Here is a 22,095-nt window from a genome sequence, read left to right as displayed (position 1 = left end):
AGTCGACTGCTGCCACGCCGCCGTCGACTCCGCTTCTGCCTCTTGCCGCGGTGGATTCCGGAGTCGATGGCAGAGCCATTGGGGATCGATTTTATCGCGTCTTCACTAGACACGATAAGTCGATCCCCAATAGATTGATTGCTACCCACCGATCTGGCGGGTAGTGAAGATGTGCCCTAAGACTCCTTCAGCTCCTAGCCCACAGCCCTCTTATTAGGGCCAGCTGGGCTCAAATTGAGCTGGCCACAGCTGTGGCTGTTTCCCCAATCAGCCTAGCTTTTCCCAGCCACAGCCTTCTCCAGGGCTCCTTTTTACTGGAGTGGGGCAGCTAAGGTTATCACAAAGCTCCTGCCTTTGGGGGAAGAATGGGGATCCTGCTATAGGGGGAGGAGGGAATGCAGGGTGCACAGAGCCTATGCCATGGGGGTGCACTATGAGGTATTGTGGAATGGGTGGAACTGTGAATAGGGTGGCACACAGAACTCTTGTATAGCAGTTGGGAATAGGGGGAAATGAGGGGTAAGGTGCACATGGGGTCCCTGGGATAGGAAAGGGAATGGGTGACTCTGGAATGGGGTATAAGGACCACACAGAATACCTGGCGTGGGGGGAAGTTGGGAATAGGGGGAGGGAGAATGATGTAGTTGGGCAGGAGATTGGTGGACCCTGGTATAGGGGGAAGGGAGAATGAGAAAGATAGTGGAAAGAGGGGAATGGGGGCATAGAAAAAGTCCCTGCTATGAGGGGAATGTAGGACACAATAATCTTGGATATAGGGGAGATTGGAAGAACTTGATATGAGGGAAGGGGAGCACAAAGAGTCCCCAATATGGGAGACACAGAGCCCCTTGTAAGGGGAGGAAGGAGAGAATGGGGGGCACAGAGCTTCTGGCATGGAGGGGAGTGGAAGGCTTGGGGGAAATAGGAATGTGGGTCCACATAGAGATCCTGCCATGGGAAAATGGGGAGGAATTGGAAATGGGGGTACACATAGAGGGGGGACCCTGAAATGGGGAACAGGGGGCACACAGAGCCCCTGGCAGGAGGGTGAAGGTGGGAACAGGGTGGAGGTGGAAAGGGGCACACAGAACAGCTGGCAGAGGGAAATTGTTGGGCCCTGGTATACGGGGATGGGGACACATACAGAGTCACTTCCATAGGGGAGAATGGGTGACCTTGGTACTGGAGGAAGGAGAATGGGTGGCACACAGAGCTCTTTGCATGGGGGAGACTGGAGGGAGTTGCAAGGAGTCCCTGAAATAGTGGGGGGTATGCGGGAGGTTGGGGGTGGGGTGGAATGGATTGATGCAAAGAGCCCCTGGAATGTCACAAGCATTATGATGGTTCTTGGGGTACCCAGGATTGTGAGTCACCATGTTACCACTCTGTCTCCAGCGTGTGGGACTGTTTCCTGTGCCTAGCTGGCTGTCAGCTCCCTAACACCACCAGCCTTTCAACCACTCTCTTCCGAGCCATATCAGCCCTGTCTTCACCTTGAAAGTTAACAACAGGTGCACCCAAGTCCCGGAGTCCCTTTGAAGCATTCCCCTGTGATACTCAGCCCTCGACACTGGCTACTCATAGAAATTCCAACTCCTCTGCCCCCAAAGGAGCGGTGTACTCCAGTTTATTCATTTTACCTTAAGCCGCTGCTCCTGTAAACCACACATCCCTTGTAAGAAAACAAAAGAAGATTTATTTAAGAAAGAGTATTGATTCAACTAGAAACAAGAGAGAGTGGGCAAAACAAATGGTTACAATACAAAACAAATAATAAAATGTGAACTGGGACCTATACGTAATTTGCAAACTGGACACCATCAAATGAGGCCTGAATAAAGATTGGGAGTGGATGGGTCACTATGTGAAAGTTACTAGTGACCCCTCTTAATAGAGCAGTCGTTATGTTAGCCAATGGCCATTAGGGGGAAGCAGACACCTTAAGGACACAGTAGTCTGAACTTTTCAATTATTTTCCCTTCAAGGCCTTAAGGTAGTTGGAGCTGGTCCCAAGCCGGTTTTCACTGACCAGATAGCAAAAGCACGGGTCTGACAACCACCAATCAAGTGTTAACACTGCAAGGACCTTTGTCTGAATGTGTATAAAGGATCTGTAAAATGTGTGTAAGACAGAGTTTTTTGTACCAAGATGCAAAGCTCTCCTTTCTTCTGCAGAATAAAGCAACTCTTCCTTATCCCTGTCTGGCTGTTATTGGCTCTCAGCTAAGTGGACCCGATATTTCAGATGACAGTTACTGGCGACTCCGCCGGGACTCTCCTAGCTTGGACATTGGACTCCGGACGGCTGCGGCGAACTGGGAACAGCGCCAACGGGGTGTTTCGCCCCTTTTTTCTGCTTCACCGCAGCCCCTGGGGTTCGTGCTCCGATAAGGTGAGTCCTAATAGGATAAGGAGACACTATCTGGTTCTGGTTCTGGTCTGGTTAACCAGTTAATGAATTTCTGTCTTATACATTTGGGTGTTAGGTGTGTGGACGGAACTGAGCCTCTCATTCGTAATTCCTCAGAGTGGAAGCCATCGCGTGCAATGAAGCTCTGAGGTTGAATTGGGATCCTTCTGTCCGGTCCCCTGTAGCGGTCAGTATTAGTAGAAATTCCTGTAATAGGATCCTATTAGGTCATAATTCCCTCTGTTCTCTGTGTAATTCTTTGTTAGAGTGTCAGCAGGCAGATGGGTGGGTCTCTGGTAAAACCCTCAAAGGATAGTCCTTTGGATTATATGTTAAGCAAACGGCCCTTACCCGGTGTTCAAAAAGGGATGTCAAGGAAGCGTTTTTTACAACTTTGCACCCAGGATTGGCCAGTCCTGGGGACTGCATGGCCCGAGTATGTTGTGGAAGCAGAGAAAGATATTTCCTTTGATATTCCTACCCATTTAACCTCCTTACACCTGACATTGGAAAACCAAGCGCCGGGGCAAATGGACTATTGGTTTTTGTGGGACGATGAGGCTAATCGTCGCATGAAGAAGGTACAGATTCAGGCCCCTCTATTCCCGAAAGCTTCTGCCCCTCCCGAGGCTGATTATTTGGAGGATATCCCCCCATGTATTGCTCTAGACCACGCCAACCCCCGGCGGCAGCATTACCAATTGCGGTGGACCCGGTACCCTCCTCAACAGAGCCCAGGACAGCAGGTCTACCGAGACAGATATTACCAACAAAGATCTGCCAAAATGCAGATCCCAAGGCCACGGACACACAGTCCACGGTCAGGCTTATTTTTATTTCCCAGTCAGCCCCGGACATCAAGAAGCGGTTGCAGCAGCTCGAGGGTGCTGAAGGAAAATCCCTGGAGGAACTGGTAAGCGTGGCCACCCGGGTATATCATATAAGGGAAAAAAGTTCAAGAGACCAAACAGGTGAGGATGCTAGCAGCCCTTGTAAACACTGGAAATGAAAAACAGGGAGGGTGGCAGGGACCCCCCAGGTGGCAACCAAAATTGGATTATGGGGGGACCCCGAGACATGCCAATGACATATGTAACTACTGTAAGCAGCTTGACCACTGGAAGAGAGAGAGTCCGAACTGACCTACCGGACGACAACCCCGTCGCCCAGACCGACCTCAACAACAGATGGCTGTAACAAGAACAGACTCTGTTGCTAATGAGGAATGACGGCAACAAGGGGGTCCTCTTGTCACCTATTCAAATGATTTTACCACTTATGTTTGTTCCTTCACAGACCGCCAGGTTTGCCTAACATTGGGAGGAACCGCCTATTCTTGTCTTTTGGATTCAGGGGCTGCACTTTCTACTGTTACTGCAAAGCCGGAGAGAGGAAGCCTTACAGATAAGAGCATTCCAGTAATGGGTATAGGCAGAAAGCCATTTGACTCTTCTGTATTACAGGAGGCTGCTGTAAAAATCTCTGGTGTCTCCGCCTCCCATGCCTTTCTTCTAGCTCCGGATTCCCCAGTTAACCTCTTAGGCAGAGATCTGTTGTGTAAACTACATGCTCAGATTTTCTTTTCAGATGACAAAATCATTCTTCGGTTGCTTCAAACCCAACTTCCCCAGCTGTGTGCTGTTCTAACCCAAGTTTCAAAGGACCTGATCCTGTCTGCGGACCCAATCCTACCCGAGTGACTCAGACAGGAGGTAAACATCTCCCTGTGGGGCACTTCAAGGGCAGACTTGGGTACTCTCCAGACAGAGCCAGTGCGTATAACCCTGAAGCCAGGCATTGAAATTCCTCAGATTCGTCAGTATCCCATCCCCCAAGAAGCTCTGTTTGGCCTCCGGAGTCTTATCACCACATTCCTGCGGTTGGGAGTGCTGGTTCACACCAAGTCTCCTTTCAATACTCCCATTCTGCCAGTCAAAAAAAACTGACATGGACTCAGAGGGAAAACCGGTATACCGATTTGTCCAGGACTTACGTGCAATAAATAAGGTTGTTCAAGCTAGACACAATGTGGTGCCAAACCCTCACACAATCCTGACTGCCATTCCAGCAGGTACTGCTTGTTATTCAGTAATAGACTTGTGTAATGCTTTTTTTTTAGTATTCCTTTAGATAAGGACAGCTGGGGCCACGCTTACCAATTCAATGTCAGTCCCTACCCGCTGATATTCCTGCCCACCGGATCGCTCCAGGAGACTGGGTCTATGTGAAAGAGTGGAAACACGAGCCTCTCCAACCCTGGCGGGCGGGCCCTTTCCAAGTCCTTCTTACCTCTCACACTGCTATTCGAGTGAAAGAGCGAGACACTTGGATACACCACACCCGAGTCAAGCTAGCCCCTAGGACGGGGCCAGAAGCAGATGACTTCGGACCTCGAGGGAGCACCGCCAGCTCTTCCCACCATGACCCGGAAGAGCCAGAAGCAGACGATACCTGGAAAGCTGAACCTCTTGAGGGACTAAAACTTCTGTTCCGGTGAACAAAATCCTAAGACTTTATAACTATAGGTTCTCAGACGGTGCTGCAGTGGCTATTGCTTTTGGGTCTGCCCCTTGTACAAGCTAACCCACACCCAGCCACTAAACCTCTTCAGTGAATAGCCACGTTGGGACACTTATCTGATTGTTGGCTGTGTCACAAAACCCGCTCTGAGGAAGGAATAGGGTTATGGGCTGTACCTGCAAATCTCTCTGAAGTACTCTCCTTACAGGTAGTACGGAAAACTGAATGGGCATGAGTTGGGGAATATCAATATGACAAATATGGGAGAAGGTCTGAAGTTTGGCATTATTACTGGGCAGCTAAGGGGGTCCCTTTCTGAAGTTCTTGGGATTGGGTATAACATGCCCCTTTGTTTGGAAAATGCTGAAGGAAGTGGGCTACCTTTCCCCTGGAGGCCTGTGATCAAACCCTTTGGTTTGAGGTCAGAAATGGAACCCTTTACCCTTTAAATACCTCTGGGAATGCCCCAAAACCCCCTTGTCTCCTGCACATGGCCATTACTGTGAAACCAACAGGCATTCGTTATCAAGGGCAGTGGTTTCCCTCATTCCTCCCATTAGGCCCCATAAATAAGACACATATGTATTATATGGATATTTACTCTGGCATTCTGTTGCCCCACACATCCCTTGAAAGGATGTCTGGATGCCCAGAGTCCATGGGATCACTTGCAAGTTTCACAGCTAACATATTTGGGGTTACGTATTGTGTTGCCATTTTAAACAATACCCATGGCATTTTAAACAATACCCATGTTTCCCATTGGAGGTGCCAGGACTTCCTAGTGAGTAACTCCTGGCGCTGGGATGAATGGGTGACCTGGCGCCATCGAGTTGTGGGTAATACCCTTACCCTCTATTTAGAGACCCCTGGCTTGTATTTTATTTGTGGCCACAATGTCTACAAAGCTCTCCCTCCAGGCTGGCAAGGTCGGTGTGGTGTGGCCCGGGTGTTACCAGATGTCCAAGTAAACGACACATTGGATTCCAGCCAGATCCTCAACCTGGGCAGCTATGCCCATAAGTTTTTCACATTCCCCCATAAGGACTCAAGCGAAATGCACCAACAATCCCCTAGTAGTCAGGCAAACGGGGTTTCACTCCTTTGTTCGTGTTCTCATTCCTGGGTTGGGGGTAGCTGAGCTAGAAAAAGCAGTAGTAAATATTTTTGCAGAACTAGAAAAAGTAGCTAATGCATTAATAGACGCTTTCCAAAAGTTGAAACAGGAGATTGATGAGGTGGCAGAAATAGCTTTGCAAAATAGACGTGTGTTAGCTGCTATGAATGCCGAATTAGGGGGGGGTTGTGCTCGCATCGGGGAAAAATGTTGTGTTTATGTTAATCATTCTGGCTTAATTGAGCAGGATTTACAAGCCATTAAGAATGCTGCTGTTGTTTTCCATGCTGTATCTCTTGATCACACCTTTAGTTTTGAGGACCTCCTTCCAGACCTTGAATCATGGTTTACGGGGCTCTTTCGAATAATTGTTAAATGGATTCTTTTCTTTCTTTTTTTTTCTATGTGGTATTTGGACAATGATACAATGTGCCAAATGCATATGTAATACTATGATCAAAAGCTCTGCTGTCCATAAGAAAACCCAGTATCTGTTCCTCCAGCTTGATCGCAAATTGCGTAACGGGCCTGACAATTTTTGAATTTATCAGGCCCGAAGGGGGGACTGTGAAAGTTACTAGTGACCCCTCCTAATAGAGCAGTCGTTATGTCAGCCAACGGCCATTGGGGGAAGCAGACACCTTAAGGACACAGTAGCCTGAACTTTTCAACTGTTTTCCCTTCAAGGCCTTAAGGTAGTTGGAGCTGGTCCCAAGCTGGTTTTCACTGACCAGATAGCAAAAGCACGGGTCTGACAACCACCAATCAAGTGTTAACACTGCAAGGACCTTTGTCTGAATGTGTATAAAGGATCTGTAAAATGTGTGTAAGACAGAGTTTTTTGTACCAAGGTGCAAAGCTCTCCTTTCTTCTGCAGAATAAAGCAACTCTTCCTTATCCCTGTCTGGCTGTTATTGGCTCTCAGCTAGGTGGACCCGATATTTCGGTAACAACTACAAAAACTAATTTCCCACTGCTGATACTCACATCTTCTTGTCAACTGTTTGAAATGGACCACCGTGTTTACAATGGCCTCATTAGCACTACAAAAGTGATTTCCCCCTTCTTGTCAACTGTTGAGAATAGCCCACTTCCACCTTAATTTAATTGGCTCGTTAGCACTGCCCCCCACTTGGTAAGGCAACTCCCATCTTTTCATATGCTGTGTATTTATACTACTGTATGTTCCACTCCATGCATCTGATGAGGTGGGTTTTAGCCCATGAAAGCTTATGCCCAAATAAATTTGTTAATCTCTAAGGTGCCACAAGGACTCCTCATTATTTTTACTTATTAAGACTTACCTTTCCCATCTAATAAAGTAGATTTCTCCCAAAGTTCAGTCTGTTGCCAACCTGGCTGGTTTCACAGGAACCAGGATCCAATTTTTCATGAAAAAATTTGCACTCCTCATGTTGCCTCCTCAGTGAAAGGATCCAGAGTGCTTCTCCCAACTCCGTATTATACCAGAACAGTCTTCTTTCTGGACTGATAGACAGGGCGATCCCCTGTCTGTTGTAATGTTTCTTTTTTACCTCCAAGTGGTTTTGGTCAGTTACAATTGTCTCTGGTGGTTTCCATTGACAGTCTTGGGGTGGAGCAAGGCTACACAATTGAGCATTGCATTACCTCTTTGGCAGGTGTGTCAGTGATGGCCCATTCACCCAGACTGGAGTTATCATCAAGATATCTATCCCCTGGTGACTGGCTCCTACTCCAAGTCCATAAAGCCTACTGTGACGGTGCTGCCCGTGGGAGCCAGCTGAGGTCACTCAATCAGGGTGAACTGCAAACAAAACGGGGCAGACAAACCCCAAATGCTGGTGGATATTCCAATACTTAGATTTACGAAGCCAGCACAAAACAGCTTCTATAGTACCTCACTGGTTACACTGCTCTACAGCCAAAATGCTTCTGAAATAAATGTAGTCAAACTACTAATTCTGGGTCACTGAGAATGAAAATGATGCTTAAAATTGTTAATTGGCTCTAGTTTTCAAGATATGCTATTGGGTCAGTATATACGACCCTTGACTTGGGAATGGTGGAGGATAAGTGAGTTATAAAGGGAAGGGATCTCAATTTAAACCAGAAATGATTAAAATAGATCTTTGACTGGATCTATGAATAAATCTATGACTGGGTTTGGACAGTACTTGCTTTTTAGGCAAAACAATGAATGATGCAATCTGAAGCTGGTATTGCGTCATACATGATATGAATTGCATCATGTTATTCCTAGAAGTCATGGATGATGCAATCATAACAAAGCTTACATCACTCTGCTGAACAAATTGCCCTAGATCAGCTCTAGAAATCATACAGTGTCATGCTCTCTTATTTGTCAGTGTTTGATTTTGCAAAGGGACACATTTCTGTTTAGCCAAAGTGAGCAGAGATGCCTCGTACGTGTGTGAACAGTGCAGATAACTTCTGCTATGTTTGTGGTGAAGTGACTTTTGCATCACAAAAGCGCAGTATAACCACTATGGTTAAAAAAGCCTATCACGTTTATTTTGGCTGCAAAATTGGAGATCAGGACAAGAGGTGGGCCCCGCACATACGCTGCAACACTTGTGCAACAAATCTTCGCCAGTGGTTGAACAGGAAAAGGAAATCTATGCCTTTTGCAGTGCCAATGATTTGGAGAGAGCCAACAGATCATATCAGCAATTGTTACTTCTGCATGGTGCTTCCAGTTGCGAAAGTTGTGTCAAAGAAGAAAAAGTGGAGTGTGCATTATCCAAACATTCCATCAGCTATACGTCCAGTACCCCATGGAGAAGGCCTGCCGGTTCCTGATGCACCAGAATCATTCTCACTTGAGTCAGACGAGGAAGAGGATGAAACTTCTGGTCCTGAACCATCAATGTCACAGGACCCACATTTTCTCCCATCCTCCTCCTCTGAACCACACCTCATAACACAAGGTGAACTGAATGACCTTGTCAGGGATTTGGAACTACCCAAGAGTAAGGCAGAGCTGTTGGGCTCCAGACTACAGCAGTGGAATCTCTTGGCAGATGATGTTAGGGTTTCCATGTTCCGTGACCGTCAAAAGGATCTTGTCCCATTCTTCTTCATGGAAGGTGATCTTGTAGCCTGCAACAACATCGATGGTGTGATGGCAGCCCTCAACATCGTTCACGATCCAGATGAGTGGAGACTGTTCATTGATTCATCGAAGACGAGTCTTAAAGCTGTTTTACTGCATAATCGCAATGTTTTGCCATCAATTCCAGTTGGTCATGCAGTCCATATGAAGGAAACCTATGACAACATGAAACAACTTTTGAGGTGCATAAACTATGACCAACATCAGTGGCAGCTTTGTGGCGATTTGAAGGTTGTTGCTCTCTTGCTTGGTCTGCAGACTGGATACACAAAGTACTGCTGTTTTCTCTGCAAATGGGATAGTCGTGCAAGAGATTCCCACTACATCAAGAAAGATTGGCCACTCCGACAGTCATTGGAGCCTGGGAGGAAAAAAGTGTTCAGCATCCATCACTTGTTGAATCAAGGAAGATTTTGTTACCACCCTTACACATCAAGCTGGGTCTGATGAAGAACTTTGTCAAGACCATTGACAAAACACAAGCAGCTTTCAAGTACCTCCGTGGAAAATTTCCAAGGTTAAGTGAAGCTAAGATAAAGGAAGGTGTCTTTGTTGGTCCTCAGATTCGTGAACTTCTTCGAGATGATGCATTTGACCATGCACTGCGTGGCAAGGAAAAGACGGCATGGAAAGCCTTCCAGTTAGTGGCAATAAATTTTCTCGGAAACAACAAGGCAGACAACTACAGGTTGTTGGTGGAAAACCTCCTCAAGGCATACAAAAGCCTTGATTGCCACATGTCACTAAAGATAAATTTTTTGCACTCTCATCTAGATTTTTTTCCACCGAACTGCAGAGCAGTGAGTGACGAGCACGGCGAGCGATTTCACCAGGACATTGCAACAATGGAGAAACGCTATCAGGGCAAATGGAGCCCATCAATGCTTGTAGACTATTGCTGGACAGTGACAAGAGATGCTCCATTTAATGAATACAAGAGACAAGCCAAGAAGCGCTGAGTAGACACTGAATAGGTCTAAACTATGTACATAATAGTTTTTTGCCTTTTGTTTCATAATAAATTGTATTTATATAACCCTTTTGCTGATTTTTGAAGTGTTACATAAACAGGACAGGTGAAATATTATCATGTAAAGCAACCATAAACACATGAAAAGACCTAGGTTTACAATTTATGATTAAAACTCTACTATCTACACAATATACATAGACATAAAATGTAAAAACTTAAATATCTTAGAAAGAGTAGTCAATCAGTTGTTTTAATTGTCATATTTGAATTCAGCACATCAAAATACATAATAAATAGCACATTTTATCTCTGAAGCAGACGACTTCTCAAAAATTGTAGACCAGTGTTACTTAGAAGTCTAAACAATGTAGTTCCCTTAAAGTACCCAGCCTCAGGCCTCCATCCAGACACACCTGTCAGATATGATGATGATTACTGAAAATCTTATCTCATCATATAAAAGAAAAGGTTCTTCCAATCCCAAAGGATCAGCCACATACCCAGGTCCAATTATAACTTATATCTTACCCAAAATACACGCTTATAGCCAATTCTTATTAACTAAGCTAAAATTTATTAAAAAAGAGAAGAGAGAGAGAGTTGGTTAAAAGATCAATATACATACATACATACTTGAATTCAATTCTTGAGGTTCAGATACATAGCTGAGGTGAGCTTGTAGTTGTCAAAAGTCCTTTTAGAAATAGTCCATAGGTTATAGTCCAATGTCCATATTCAGGATGGTTCCAATCAATGACTGGGGATCTCACTCTTTGTGGCTTAAGGTTTCCCCCTCTTGAAACCCAAAGCAGATCTGAGATGCAGGAGGATCATGTCCCAAGGTTTTTATACATTTCCAGCAGCCTTTTGTCCTGAGAAAACAATAGGCTTAACTTTCCTTCTTTTAAACATCAAGGCAATTAGCACAGGATAATTTATCCATTAAACAGTTCAGATACAGGTTACCACAACCTTCAAAGAGACATCTGGACAATAATACTATTTCACTCAAGTATCATCATAAATGTTAATATTCCCTTTTTGATCTTTGAATTAAAGCTATAGCAATAGACAAGACTTGTTTGCTTACATCACAAGCCCTGAGCAAACATCTACCCTTTTACCTCTAACAATGCAGACTTGCATTTCAAAGCTCTATTCATTTACATATCTTCCTAACAAGTCTCTAAAGTTCAGCCCTGGGTCAGGTTAGTCTGTGAGTTAATTAACTCTTTCTGGCCCTGTCACCTTCCAATGAAATATTATATTACACTCATAACGTCACACCCCCAACGCAAAATTGATGCAGGAAGGGATGAGACAAACATCACTGACTGCATCCCAAAAGCTCCCCATCCTTGGTTCTGTCTTATTACAGCTTGTACTGGGTTAGAAGCCATATCAATGTATAACAGAAACGGTTTACCCAACTCATGTTCAATAACATTATTGAATCTCTTTACAAACTCAAGGTAAAACTTGGTTAGAACAATAGTGGATTGGATCTGCTGCTGCAGCAGGATTCCTGTGTGACTCATGTGATCTCGCCAAAAGCTAAAGAAAATAATGACTTCATCCATTCAAACTCTGGCAAATGTTTGGAACTCAATTAACATCTAGTTAATGTAGATATTAATGTTGTTCATAGTACAGAAATCTTGGCATTTAGCCATGAAAGCAATGTGGTAGTGTGCCTCAGTTTCCCTTTTCATACAGCACATCAAGTCTGGAATGTCTTTTCTCCTGTGAAAAGTTCTAATACTGTTTACAGGCATTAACAGTGCAACATTAGCATTACAAGGCCTTTTAACATAAAGTGTGTTCTTATGCAGTACTCTTAACATGTTCAAGGGATTTTCCAATAGATTAGGCACATTGTACATTTTTACAGTTCTTGGTAATAGCAACACATTAGTTACAAAAATCACCATTAGCAATAACAACACACCCCAGAACTGGACACAGTACTCTAGAGTCTCTAGTTGAGGCCTTATCGGTGGCGACTAGAGTGGAAGATTTACTTCTTGTGTCTTAATTACAACACTCCTGCCAATATATCCCAGAATGGTATTCACTTTTTGTGCAATAGGATTATGCATAGAAACTCCAGCAAGGTGATGATGGGACAGAAAGAATCAGCAGCTACTTTGAGTATGGGTTATTTTCCTGTAAGAGCCTCATAACATATAGCCACCTGGTGTTCACTTAACTAGTCATTGAGATGTCACTGTTGCAGTCATGCCGTTCCTATCAGACAAATGATAGATTTAAGGCAGAGCAAATGGAAAATGCAACTGTGTTCCAAAAACCCAAGACTCTTCCTTGTTCCATCAGTTTAGCCAATAGATAAAAATTAAGTGAACTACAAAAGGCGACAGATCTGAAATAATCTGTCCAGTAGAGGGCAGTGGAAACCACCCATGCACACATAATTGTCAGAATGGTACAAGTCAATGATAATCACTGCACATATATTCTCAGCAAGCTGGCATAAGTATAAATACCAGAGTGCAGCAAAGGAACGGTTCTGTAGTGCCAAATACTAGCCCATGCTACTGCTACACTGCTATTTAAACTCATGCTAGATTAATGAAAGCTCGGGCAAGTATGTATGCACATATAGGGGAATCACAACCCTAGTTCATAGAGTAGGTATAGCCTATGTTGGATATGCTGGTGAAACAGCTCTGCTATAAAAATCTGGTTTTAGACTGGGATGCTTTAGTTTTGAAGAGTGAGGCCAGGAGCCAGGAATGTGTAGGTCCTTTTTCCAGTTCAGCCACTGACTTGACATTTAAGGCATCTCTGTGCCTCTGTTTCTTCATCTGTAACACTTGTTACATCACAGGAATATTGGAAGACTCTCAACTCTTCATTCCACTGGAATCATGGAAGCTCTGTGTGACAGTTCTCAGATTACCCAAGACTGTGAGCCATCTTGTGAGAGAGTCTTGCTTGTGCTTAGCTGGTTGTTAGTTCCCCAATACCACCAACCTGTCAGCCACTCAAGCACTCTTTGGGTGAAGTGAAGTGCAGCCCTGTCTTCACCTTGCAGATTAATAATAGATGCACGCCAGTTCCCGAGTTCCTTTGAAGTGTTCCTCTGTGATATCCAGCCTCTTACAGGCTCCTCCTACAACTACCAGATCCATTGTTCCCAAAGAAACAGAACACACCAGTTTGTAAGATTCCACTCAGGATCAGTACTTTGCTGATGTGATGAAGTGGGGATATTCTTAATGTCTTCGCTGAATACTCTGTGTGTACCTCAGTTTCCCATCTGTGTTACTCAAGTATTTAGGTGGTGGTATGTGGTATTTATGGTATTTAGATGTGTGATCATTTCAGTGACCCATAGGGGGCAGGTGTGACTGCTGCCTGGCTGCCTGGGACAGAGAACAGCTGACACTCTGTAGCCTGGCAACTTATGGCCGGGCCTCCTCCTCTTCAAGAATCAGTTAGAGGTGCCGATGCAGACCAGGTGACCTGCTCCCCCAGGAAAGAGACAAAGGCACAAGGAGGGGCTACAGGTGGTCTGAGGCCAGGCAGCTGGATCCAGTTCAGTCTCCTGTTTGGGAGTCGGAGGGGGGAGTCTGGGACACTAGGCCTTGGATCTCTTTTACAACACTGGCTGAGAGTCACTGCTGACTGCAAAGCTGGGGTGCAGGGCCCTCTGGCTTCCCAAGAGGTCCCATCCAGGTGGAGATTCCACCACCTTCCTAGGTAACCTATTCCAGTGCTTCACCACCCTCCTAGTGAAAAAGTTTTTCCTAATATCCAACTTAAACCTCCCCCACTACAACTTGAAACCATTACTCCTTGTTCTGTCATCTGCTTCCACTGAGAACAGTCTAGATGGAACTTCTTTGGAACCCCCTTTTAGGTAGTTGAAAGCAGCTATCAAATCCCCCCTCATTCTTCTCTTCTGCAGACTAAACAATCCCAGTTCCCTCAGCCTCTCCTCACAAGTCATGTGCTCCAGCCCTCCGTTGAACTCTTTCCAATTTTTCCACATCCTTCTTGTATTGTGGGGCCCAAAACTGGACACAGTATTCCAGATGAGGCCTCACCAATGTCGAATAGAGGGGAACGATCATGTCCCTCGATCTGCTGGCAACGCCCCTACTTATACAGCCCAAAATGCTGTTAGCCTTCTTGGCAACAAGGGCACACTGTTGACTCATATCCATCTTCTCGTCTACTGTAACCCCTAGGTCCTTTTCTGCAGAACTGTTGCCTAGTCATTCGGTCTCTAGTCTGTAACAGTGAATGGAATCCTTCCGTCCTAAGTGCAGGACTCTGCACTTGTCCTTGTTGAACCTCATCAGGTTTCTTGTAGCCCAATCCTCTAATTTGTCTAGGTCCATCTGTATACTATCCCTACCTTCCAGTGAATGTACCACTCCTCCCAGTTTAGTGTGATCTGCAAACTTGCTGAGAGTGCAGTCCACACCATCCTCCAGATCATTAATGAAGATACTGAACAAAACCGGCCCCAGGACCGACCCTTGGGGCACTCCGCTTGAGACTGGCTGCCATCTAGACATGGAGCCATTGATCACTACCCATTGAGTCTGACGATCTAGCCAGCTTTCTATCCACCTTACAGTCCATTCATCCAGCCCATAGTTCTTTAACTTGGCGGCAAGAATACTGTGGGAGATCGTATCAAAAGCTTTGCTAAAGTCAAGGAATAACACATCCACTGCTTTCCCCTCATCCATAGACCCAGTTATCTCCTCATAGAAGACAATTAGGTTAGTCAGGCATGACTTGCCCTTGGTGAATCTATGCTGACTGTTCCTGGTCACTTTCCTCTCCTCTAAGTGCTTCAAAATTGATTCCTTGAGGACCTGCTCCATGATTTTTCCAGGGACTGAGGTGAGGCTGACTGGCCTGTAGTTCCCCGGATCCTCCTTCTTCCCTTTTTTAAAGATGGGGACTACATTAGCCTTTTTGCAGTCATCCGAGACCTCCCCCAATCTCCATGAGTTTTCAAAGATAATGGCCAATGGCTCTGCAATCACATCCGCCAACTCCTTTAGCACCCTTGGATGCAGTGCATCTGGCCCCATGGACTTGTGCTTGTCCAGTTTTTCTAAATAGTCCCGAACCACTTCTTTCTCCACAGAGAGCTGGTCACCTCCTTCCCATACAGTGCTGCCCAGTGCAGCCGTCTGGGAGCTGACCTTGTTTGTGAAGACAGAGGCAAAAAAAGCATTGAGTTCATTAGCTTTTTCCACATCCTCTGGCACTAGGTTGCCTCCCTCATTCAGTAAGGGGCCCACACTTTCCTTGACTTTCTTCTTGTTGCTAACATACCTGAAGAAACCCTTCTTGTTACTCTTAACATCTCTTGCTAGCTGCAACTCCAAGTGTGATTTGGCCTTCCTGATTTCATTCCTGCATGTCTGAGCAATATTTTTATACTCCTCCCTGGTCATTTGTCCAATCTTCCACTTCTTGTAAGCTTCTTTTTTGCATTTAAGATCAGCAAGGATTTCACTGTTAAGCCAAGCTGGTCGCCTGCCATATTTACTATTCTTTCTACACATTGGGATGTTTTTTTCCCTGCAACCTTAATAAGGATTCTTTAAAATACAGCCAGCTCTCCTGGACTCCTTTCCCCCTCATGTTATTCTCCCAGGGGATCCTGCCCATCAGTTCCCTGAGGGAGTCAAAGTCTGCTTTTCTGAAGTCCAAGGTTCGTATTCTGCTCTCTCCTTTCTTCCTTGTGTCAGGATCCTGAACTCAACCATCTCATGGTCACTGCCTCCCAGGTTTCCATCCACTTTTGCTTCCCCTACTAATTCTTTGTGAGCAGCAGGTCTAGAAGAGCTCCGCCCCTAGTTGGTTCTTCCAGCATTTGCACCAGGAAATTGTCCCCTACACTTTCCAAAGACTTCCTGAATTGTCTGTGCACCGCTGTATTGCTCTTTCAGCAGATATCAGGGTGATTAAAGTCTCCCGTGAGAACCAGGGCCTGAGATCTAGTAACTTCTGCTAGTTGGCGGAAGAAAGCCTCGTCCACCTCATCTCCCTGGTCTGTTGGTCTATAGCAGACTTCCAGCATGACATCACCCTTGTTGCTCACACTTCTAAACTTAATCCAGAGACTCTCAGGTTTTTCTGCAGTTTCATACCAGAGCTCTGAGCAGTCATACTCCTCTCTTACATACAATGCAACTCCCCCACCTTTTCTGCCCTGCCTTTCCTTCCTGAACAGTTTATATCCATCCATGACAGTACTCCAGTTATGTGAGTTATCCCACCAAGTCTCTGTTATTCCAATAACATCATAGTTCCTTGACTGTGCCAGGACTTCCAGTTCTCCCTGCTTGTTTCCCAGGCTTCTTGCATTTGTGTATAGACACTTAAGATAACTCGCTGATTGTCCTGCTTTCTCAGTATGAGGCAGGAGTCCTCCCCTCTTGCACTCTCCTGCTCATGCTTCCTCCTGGTATCCCATTTCCCCACTTACCTCAGGGCTTTGGTCTCCTTTACCCGGTGAACCTAGTTTAAAGCCCTCCTCACTAGGTTAGCCAGCCTGCTTGCAAAGATTGTCTTCCCTCTCTGTCAAACCATCTTATCTTGTACTAGATTGGGGTGTATTTTTACTAACCTTCTGGAATGTATTTACGTATATATCTAGTGCTTAGTAATTCTTAGGCGGGCCTAGCAGCAACTTTGGCAAGTTCATGCACCAGACAGTGAACTTATAATCATCTGCTTTAATACATGGTCGACAAAGTGGGGATTTTCCCTTGTTATGTTGTATGTGAGCCTATGTGAGCCTTACTGTTGAGCCTATGTGAGTGTGACAGTCCCCGCCCCTAGGGTCAGAGCAGTGTGGGCCATCGGTCACAGTCCGTAAAGCAGCCCTTCAGTGCAGGGCAGCGTGGTCTAGCGGCCAGAGTCTATAGCGCCGCCCTTTGGGGCAGGGCAGCACGGCCTAAAGGCCAGAGTCTATAGCACCACCCTTCGGTGCCGGGCAGCATGGCCTAGCGGCCAAAATCTATAGTGCCACCCTTTGGTGCAGGGCAGCATGTCCTAACGACCAGAGTCTATAGAGCCACCCTTTCGGGGCAGGGCAGCGTGGCCTTATGACCAGAGTCTATAGAGCCTCCCTTTGCTACAGGGCAGTGGGGCCTAACGGCCAGAGTCCATAAAGCAGCCCTTTGGTGTAGGGTAGCGTGGCCTAGTGGCCACAGTCTACAGCATTGGGGTGTGGCAGCCCCACTCCACCAGGCCCTGACCCAGGGCCCTAACAGTGGCATAGCGGCTTGCCACTGACTCAGCGGCCTCCAGCCCAGCATGAGCTGGTCTCCCTCCCTTTATACTACTAGAGCACTTGGAGCATGCCCAGTCTTGCCAGGGGCGGGACTTCCGCTGTCAATACCTGGGGCTTAACCCTGTCTGGGCTAGTGTGGGGTAAGCGGACCCCATCACACAGAGTTTTACTGTTTTGCATGAATACTGTGTGCGCCTCCGTTTCTCTGTGTGCCGCACCAATTCTTCGGTGGTGGGAATAGGTGTGTGACTTTGGCTGAGACCTCTGGGGCACGTGAGGCTGCTCCAGCAGCCTCGGTGTATGCTATGGCCAGTGCCCTTCATAACCTGAGACCCATGAGGGGGATGCTACCAGATGACAACCAGGTGACTCTTTTCCTGGGAAGCGAGACAAAGAGAAGGAGGAGGAGCAATGGGGGTGTCAAAGATCAGGTCACTGGAAGTTGGGCATTCTGCCTGTGGGGACTGGAAGAGGGGAAGTCCAGGCTGCCTGGCCCAGGACTCCCCAGGATGGACTTGGCTGAAAGTCACTGATTTCTGTGCTAGCAAGCTCTGTTCTGCGCTGTGTTCCTGTCAACTAATAAACCATTCTGTTCTACATGCTGGCTGAGAGTCACTGCTGACTGAGGAGCTGGGGTGCAGGACCCTCTAGCTTCCCCAGGAGCCCTGCCCAGGTGGACTCGCTGCAGGAAGCACAAGGTGTGGAAGGGGATGCTGAATGCTCCGAGGTCAGATCCAGGAAGGTTAAAGCTGTGTAAGCTTCTTGCCCTGGTGACAGTATGCTCAGAGAGAGGAGGCATGCTACCCTAGGGTCCCGACTGGCTTTGTACGGGGTAGTTCCAGAGCATTGGCCCGGTGACTCCATGACACATGGATTGACTTTGGTTCACAGCCTGTGTCAGGCCACCAGTCTTGTACCAGGTCCAGTGCTCCAGGCTCTTTCTATCTCTACTATGCCCATTACAGCCAGACACCCAACTTCTGCCTCCACTTTCAGGGCAGAGAGACACCCTCTTCCCTCAATTAAATAGTGGCCCTTTGCTGGCATTGGTTGCTGGTGGCAGGGGTGACACAGTGGTGAAGGTACTTGTCACTGTTTATGGTGTGCTTCCCAGGATACCCATTGCTTTCAGTGTGTTGCCCCTAAGTGGAGTTACTGGGGCTTCTTATTGGGGCTTGAAGTGTCTTGGATAAGCCAGAGGGGAAGGGGACAGCAGCATTTTCCGGTTCTGTCATGAATCTGTGTGTGAGGGAGAAAGATAATTTCAAACAACTTTAGAGGGAAAGGTTCAGGAACAGGGGAGGTGAGGCAGGATGCTTGGGTGAAATTCTACAACCTGACCAAACCTGGAAGGCTTGGCAGGGCCCATTGGTGGTCGAGGTTTGGGTAGGAAGGTCTGAGTGACAAGAACAGGAACAGAGGCACAGAATACTGCTTGGACAGAAAAAGGAACAGAAGATACAAAAAAAGCCCAGGAAAGCGTGGGGAGACTGGGAAAGGGAGGAGTGGAATGGAAGGGAGTGTCAAAGAGAAGGAGAGAGTAAAGTATATAAGGGGCTAGAAAAAGATCATCACAAATTGTGGGTCAAGAGGGGGAGAGAGGGAACGTGTGAAAGAAGAATTTGAATATTGGTGTCAAATGTCTGAAGAGCAGAATAACCGGCCTTAGAGAGACGATGTGTCCGGCTCTGAGATCCTTGAGTTTGCAGGGCAGGAAGATGCTGGAGCGGCTGTGGCTGCTTCTCACCCTCCTGACTCTCCCGCACTGTAATGGGAGAACAGAGAGGATATTTCTTATTGCCATTTGCCTTCAGTCTTTCTTTCTGATTCCTGTCCCCTTTCTTTCTCCATACATCTCTGTGTCTCATTCACAGACAGGCACTCTCAGACTCTCCACCAGACCCCCCGCTTCATTTCTCTGCCCCCCAGCTCCTCTGTCCAGCTGCACTGCTGGTCCCCAGTTCAACCCTCTACATGTACTGGTACCAGCAGCCTCCCTAGGGAGGAGCCCTCCACATGCTCTTTCTCTCCAGAGGCAAGGATTCGATTGATCACAGTCCAGAGAAATGCTTTAAGGCTGCCAGACTGGCCAAGCAGAACCTGACACTGAGCACAGTCATTCTCTTCCCCAAAGACACGGCAGTGTATCAGTGTTCCTTCTAATTTTTCCCACCCATGTGCGGAATGAATTTTGTTATGTGCACCAATATGGAGGTGATGTTTGACACATCACCTTCATATTGGTGCACATAACAAAATTCATGTGGTGGGGGTAGGGCTGAGGGGTTCGGAGTGTGGGAGGGGGCTCAGGGCTGGGGCAGAAGGTTGGGGTGCAGGAAAGTGCTTTGGGGCTATGGCGGGGAGAGAGGACTCCCCACAGCAGCACCTGGGCTGAGGGGGAGAGATGATCCTCCCTGCTGTGGCAGCTCCAGGGCTGGGGCTGGGTTCGGGCTGGGGAAGGGGCACCCGGGCTGTGCTTAGGACTGGGCCATGCCACCCTAGCCATGCCTGGGGCCAGTCCAGGCCATGCTGCCCTGGCTGAGCCTTGGTCCAGTCTGCACTGCCCTGGCCGTGCCTGGGTCCGGGCCGGACCACTCTGGCCGTGCCTGGGGCTGGGCCGGGCCGCCCCGGCCGGGGCAGGGCCAGTCTGCAGCAGAGTTGGAGCCGGCAGAGGTCCTCCCCAGCCGCAGCAGATTGGAGGCCGTGCTAGGTTGGGGCGGCGGAAGGGTGCCTCTCTCCTGGCCGGCCCCTGGCTGCGGCAGGTCGCTGCGTGTGTTCCCTGAATAGGCTAAATAGGCTGCTGCGTGCCTGCACAGCTTACAGGGAAATTATACTGGTGTATTACTGTGCCTGGAGCCACACACAGAGCAAAGTGGGTGCAGCCCCTGGACAAAAACTCCCTCCCCCATCGCTATGAGGAGCTGAGCTGAGATCCCTGTCCTCTCCCACTGACACTGTGAGTCACAGGCCCAGCTTCTCCCTTCTTTCCTTGAAGGGGAACATCTGTGTCATGTTTCATCGTAGCTATTCGTGATGCAAGAAATATCTGCGGCCTCATCTGACATCCAACCCCTTTCCAGCCACTGCAAAATTATTCCCTGTGATACATTCACCAGCTTCACAGACACCCCGAAATTCATGCTGATATCCCCTGCAGATGGGGATTCTTCCCAGACACCAAATCAGATGATCAACTGAATCCTGTACATGAGGGTGAGAGATTCCCTAGCAGTTCAGCATCTAGGGCTCAATCCTATAATGCGCTGTTATTGTCCTCAGCCCTCACTGAAGCAAGGGGGAGTTAAGGGCACTCAGAACCTTGCAAGAGTCAGACCATAACTCTGTTTATACCCTGTGATACTGTTGCTGAACCAGGTCCCTTTCTTTAATTATACCTTGGTGATGGTGATTCTGCCAGTACCTCCAATCAGTCACTGTTTGTCTATGAGCTGAGCCACTCCATGCCCCTGCCACCTCAAAAATGCACAGCAAGTGTCAGTGTAGGAGATGGCAATTACACAGCTGCTTGACCTAGAGACAAGAGAAGGGAGGTTTCAGGCTTTAGTCAGAGGAAAGTATGAGAAGACGACTTAAAGGGGACACTGTATTCAGTCCCTGCACTGCTCTGGTTTCTAGCAATTGTTTCATGTAAGTAAAACAATTTTCTCATTTAAATTCTGTTAATTGGGAAGATTTTTAAAACCACCCTTCTGGCATTTGAAAATCTATCTATCTATCTAGTTAGCTAATATTTGTAGATTTGTAACATTATATTATCATAGCTTTCTTAAATATATGTAGTCATTTTATTTTATTAATTAAAATATAATTATTATTTATGATTGTAATGTAATTTCTATATCAAGTGTTATAATACATATATTTGTGTAACATTATTTATCCCAAAATGTTTTACAAAGTTGAGAAGATATACTATTCTAATACAATATGTATGAATTTAAGAGCCCTCCTTTCTTACAAGTATGGTTTAAAAGGATAAAAGAGTTATTGAGCAGTTCATCCAGGGTTCAGTCATGCAAGTTGCTAAGAACTCTGGCCCTGATTCTGCAAAGCTTTAAGCAGTTGGTAGGTTCTATCTCTTTCTACGTGCCAACAGTCCCTAGTTTCCCTTTTGGATTGTAGGCTCTCACTCTGCAACCATTGTCCAGAATCCGCAGTCAGTGGTGGAAGAGCTGGGCAGACAGGTTTCCCTAGAATCTTCTTTGGAAGGGACATCTAATCCTTACATCTACTGGTATAGGCAGCTTCCTGGTGGACAGATCTACATGCTCGCCTACTCAGTAAGCATTGGTCAAGTGGATAATACTGGACCGAGCCACTTCAGCACAAGCAGAACAAAGGACAAGGAGTTTCTCCTGAGCATCAACGGCCTCTTAGCTAATGACACAGGAGTGTATTACTGGGTTTGGAGCCACACACTGAAACAAGTGTGTGCAGCACCTGGACAAAAACTCCCCCTCCTCCCCATTCATTGGCCTGTGTGCCCATCCCTTGTAGTGCAGTAAGCAGCAGCTGCAAGTGAAGAGAGGGAATAGCAAAGCTGTCTATGAACACAGCTTTGAAAAGTAAGGCTCTGAGTAAAGACACAGGAAATGGAAGCAACATCAGCCATGTCCTGACACATCGATGATAAACCCCTCTGAGCTTT

At 46.8% G+C, this 22,095-nt stretch overlaps 1 long non-coding RNA gene across 1 annotated transcript; it reads left to right on the top strand.

Moving 5' to 3' along the window:
- Positions 1-1,384: 1,384 nt before the first annotated feature.
- LOC101943600 (uncharacterized) lies at positions 1,385-6,944 on the top strand. Its single transcript, XR_010593611.1, has 2 exons — positions 1,385-4,122; positions 4,530-6,944. It is a non-coding gene; the product is annotated as an uncharacterized LOC101943600 (long non-coding RNA).
- Positions 6,945-22,095: the final 15,151 nt, after the last annotated feature.

The sequence above is a fragment of the Chrysemys picta genome, chromosome 1 (genome assembly GCF_011386835.1).
Source record: "Chrysemys picta bellii isolate R12L10 chromosome 1, ASM1138683v2, whole genome shotgun sequence".
NCBI classification, from domain to species: domain Eukaryota; kingdom Metazoa; phylum Chordata; order Testudines; family Emydidae; genus Chrysemys; species Chrysemys picta.
This window is presented reverse-complemented; position numbering and strand designations above follow the sequence as displayed.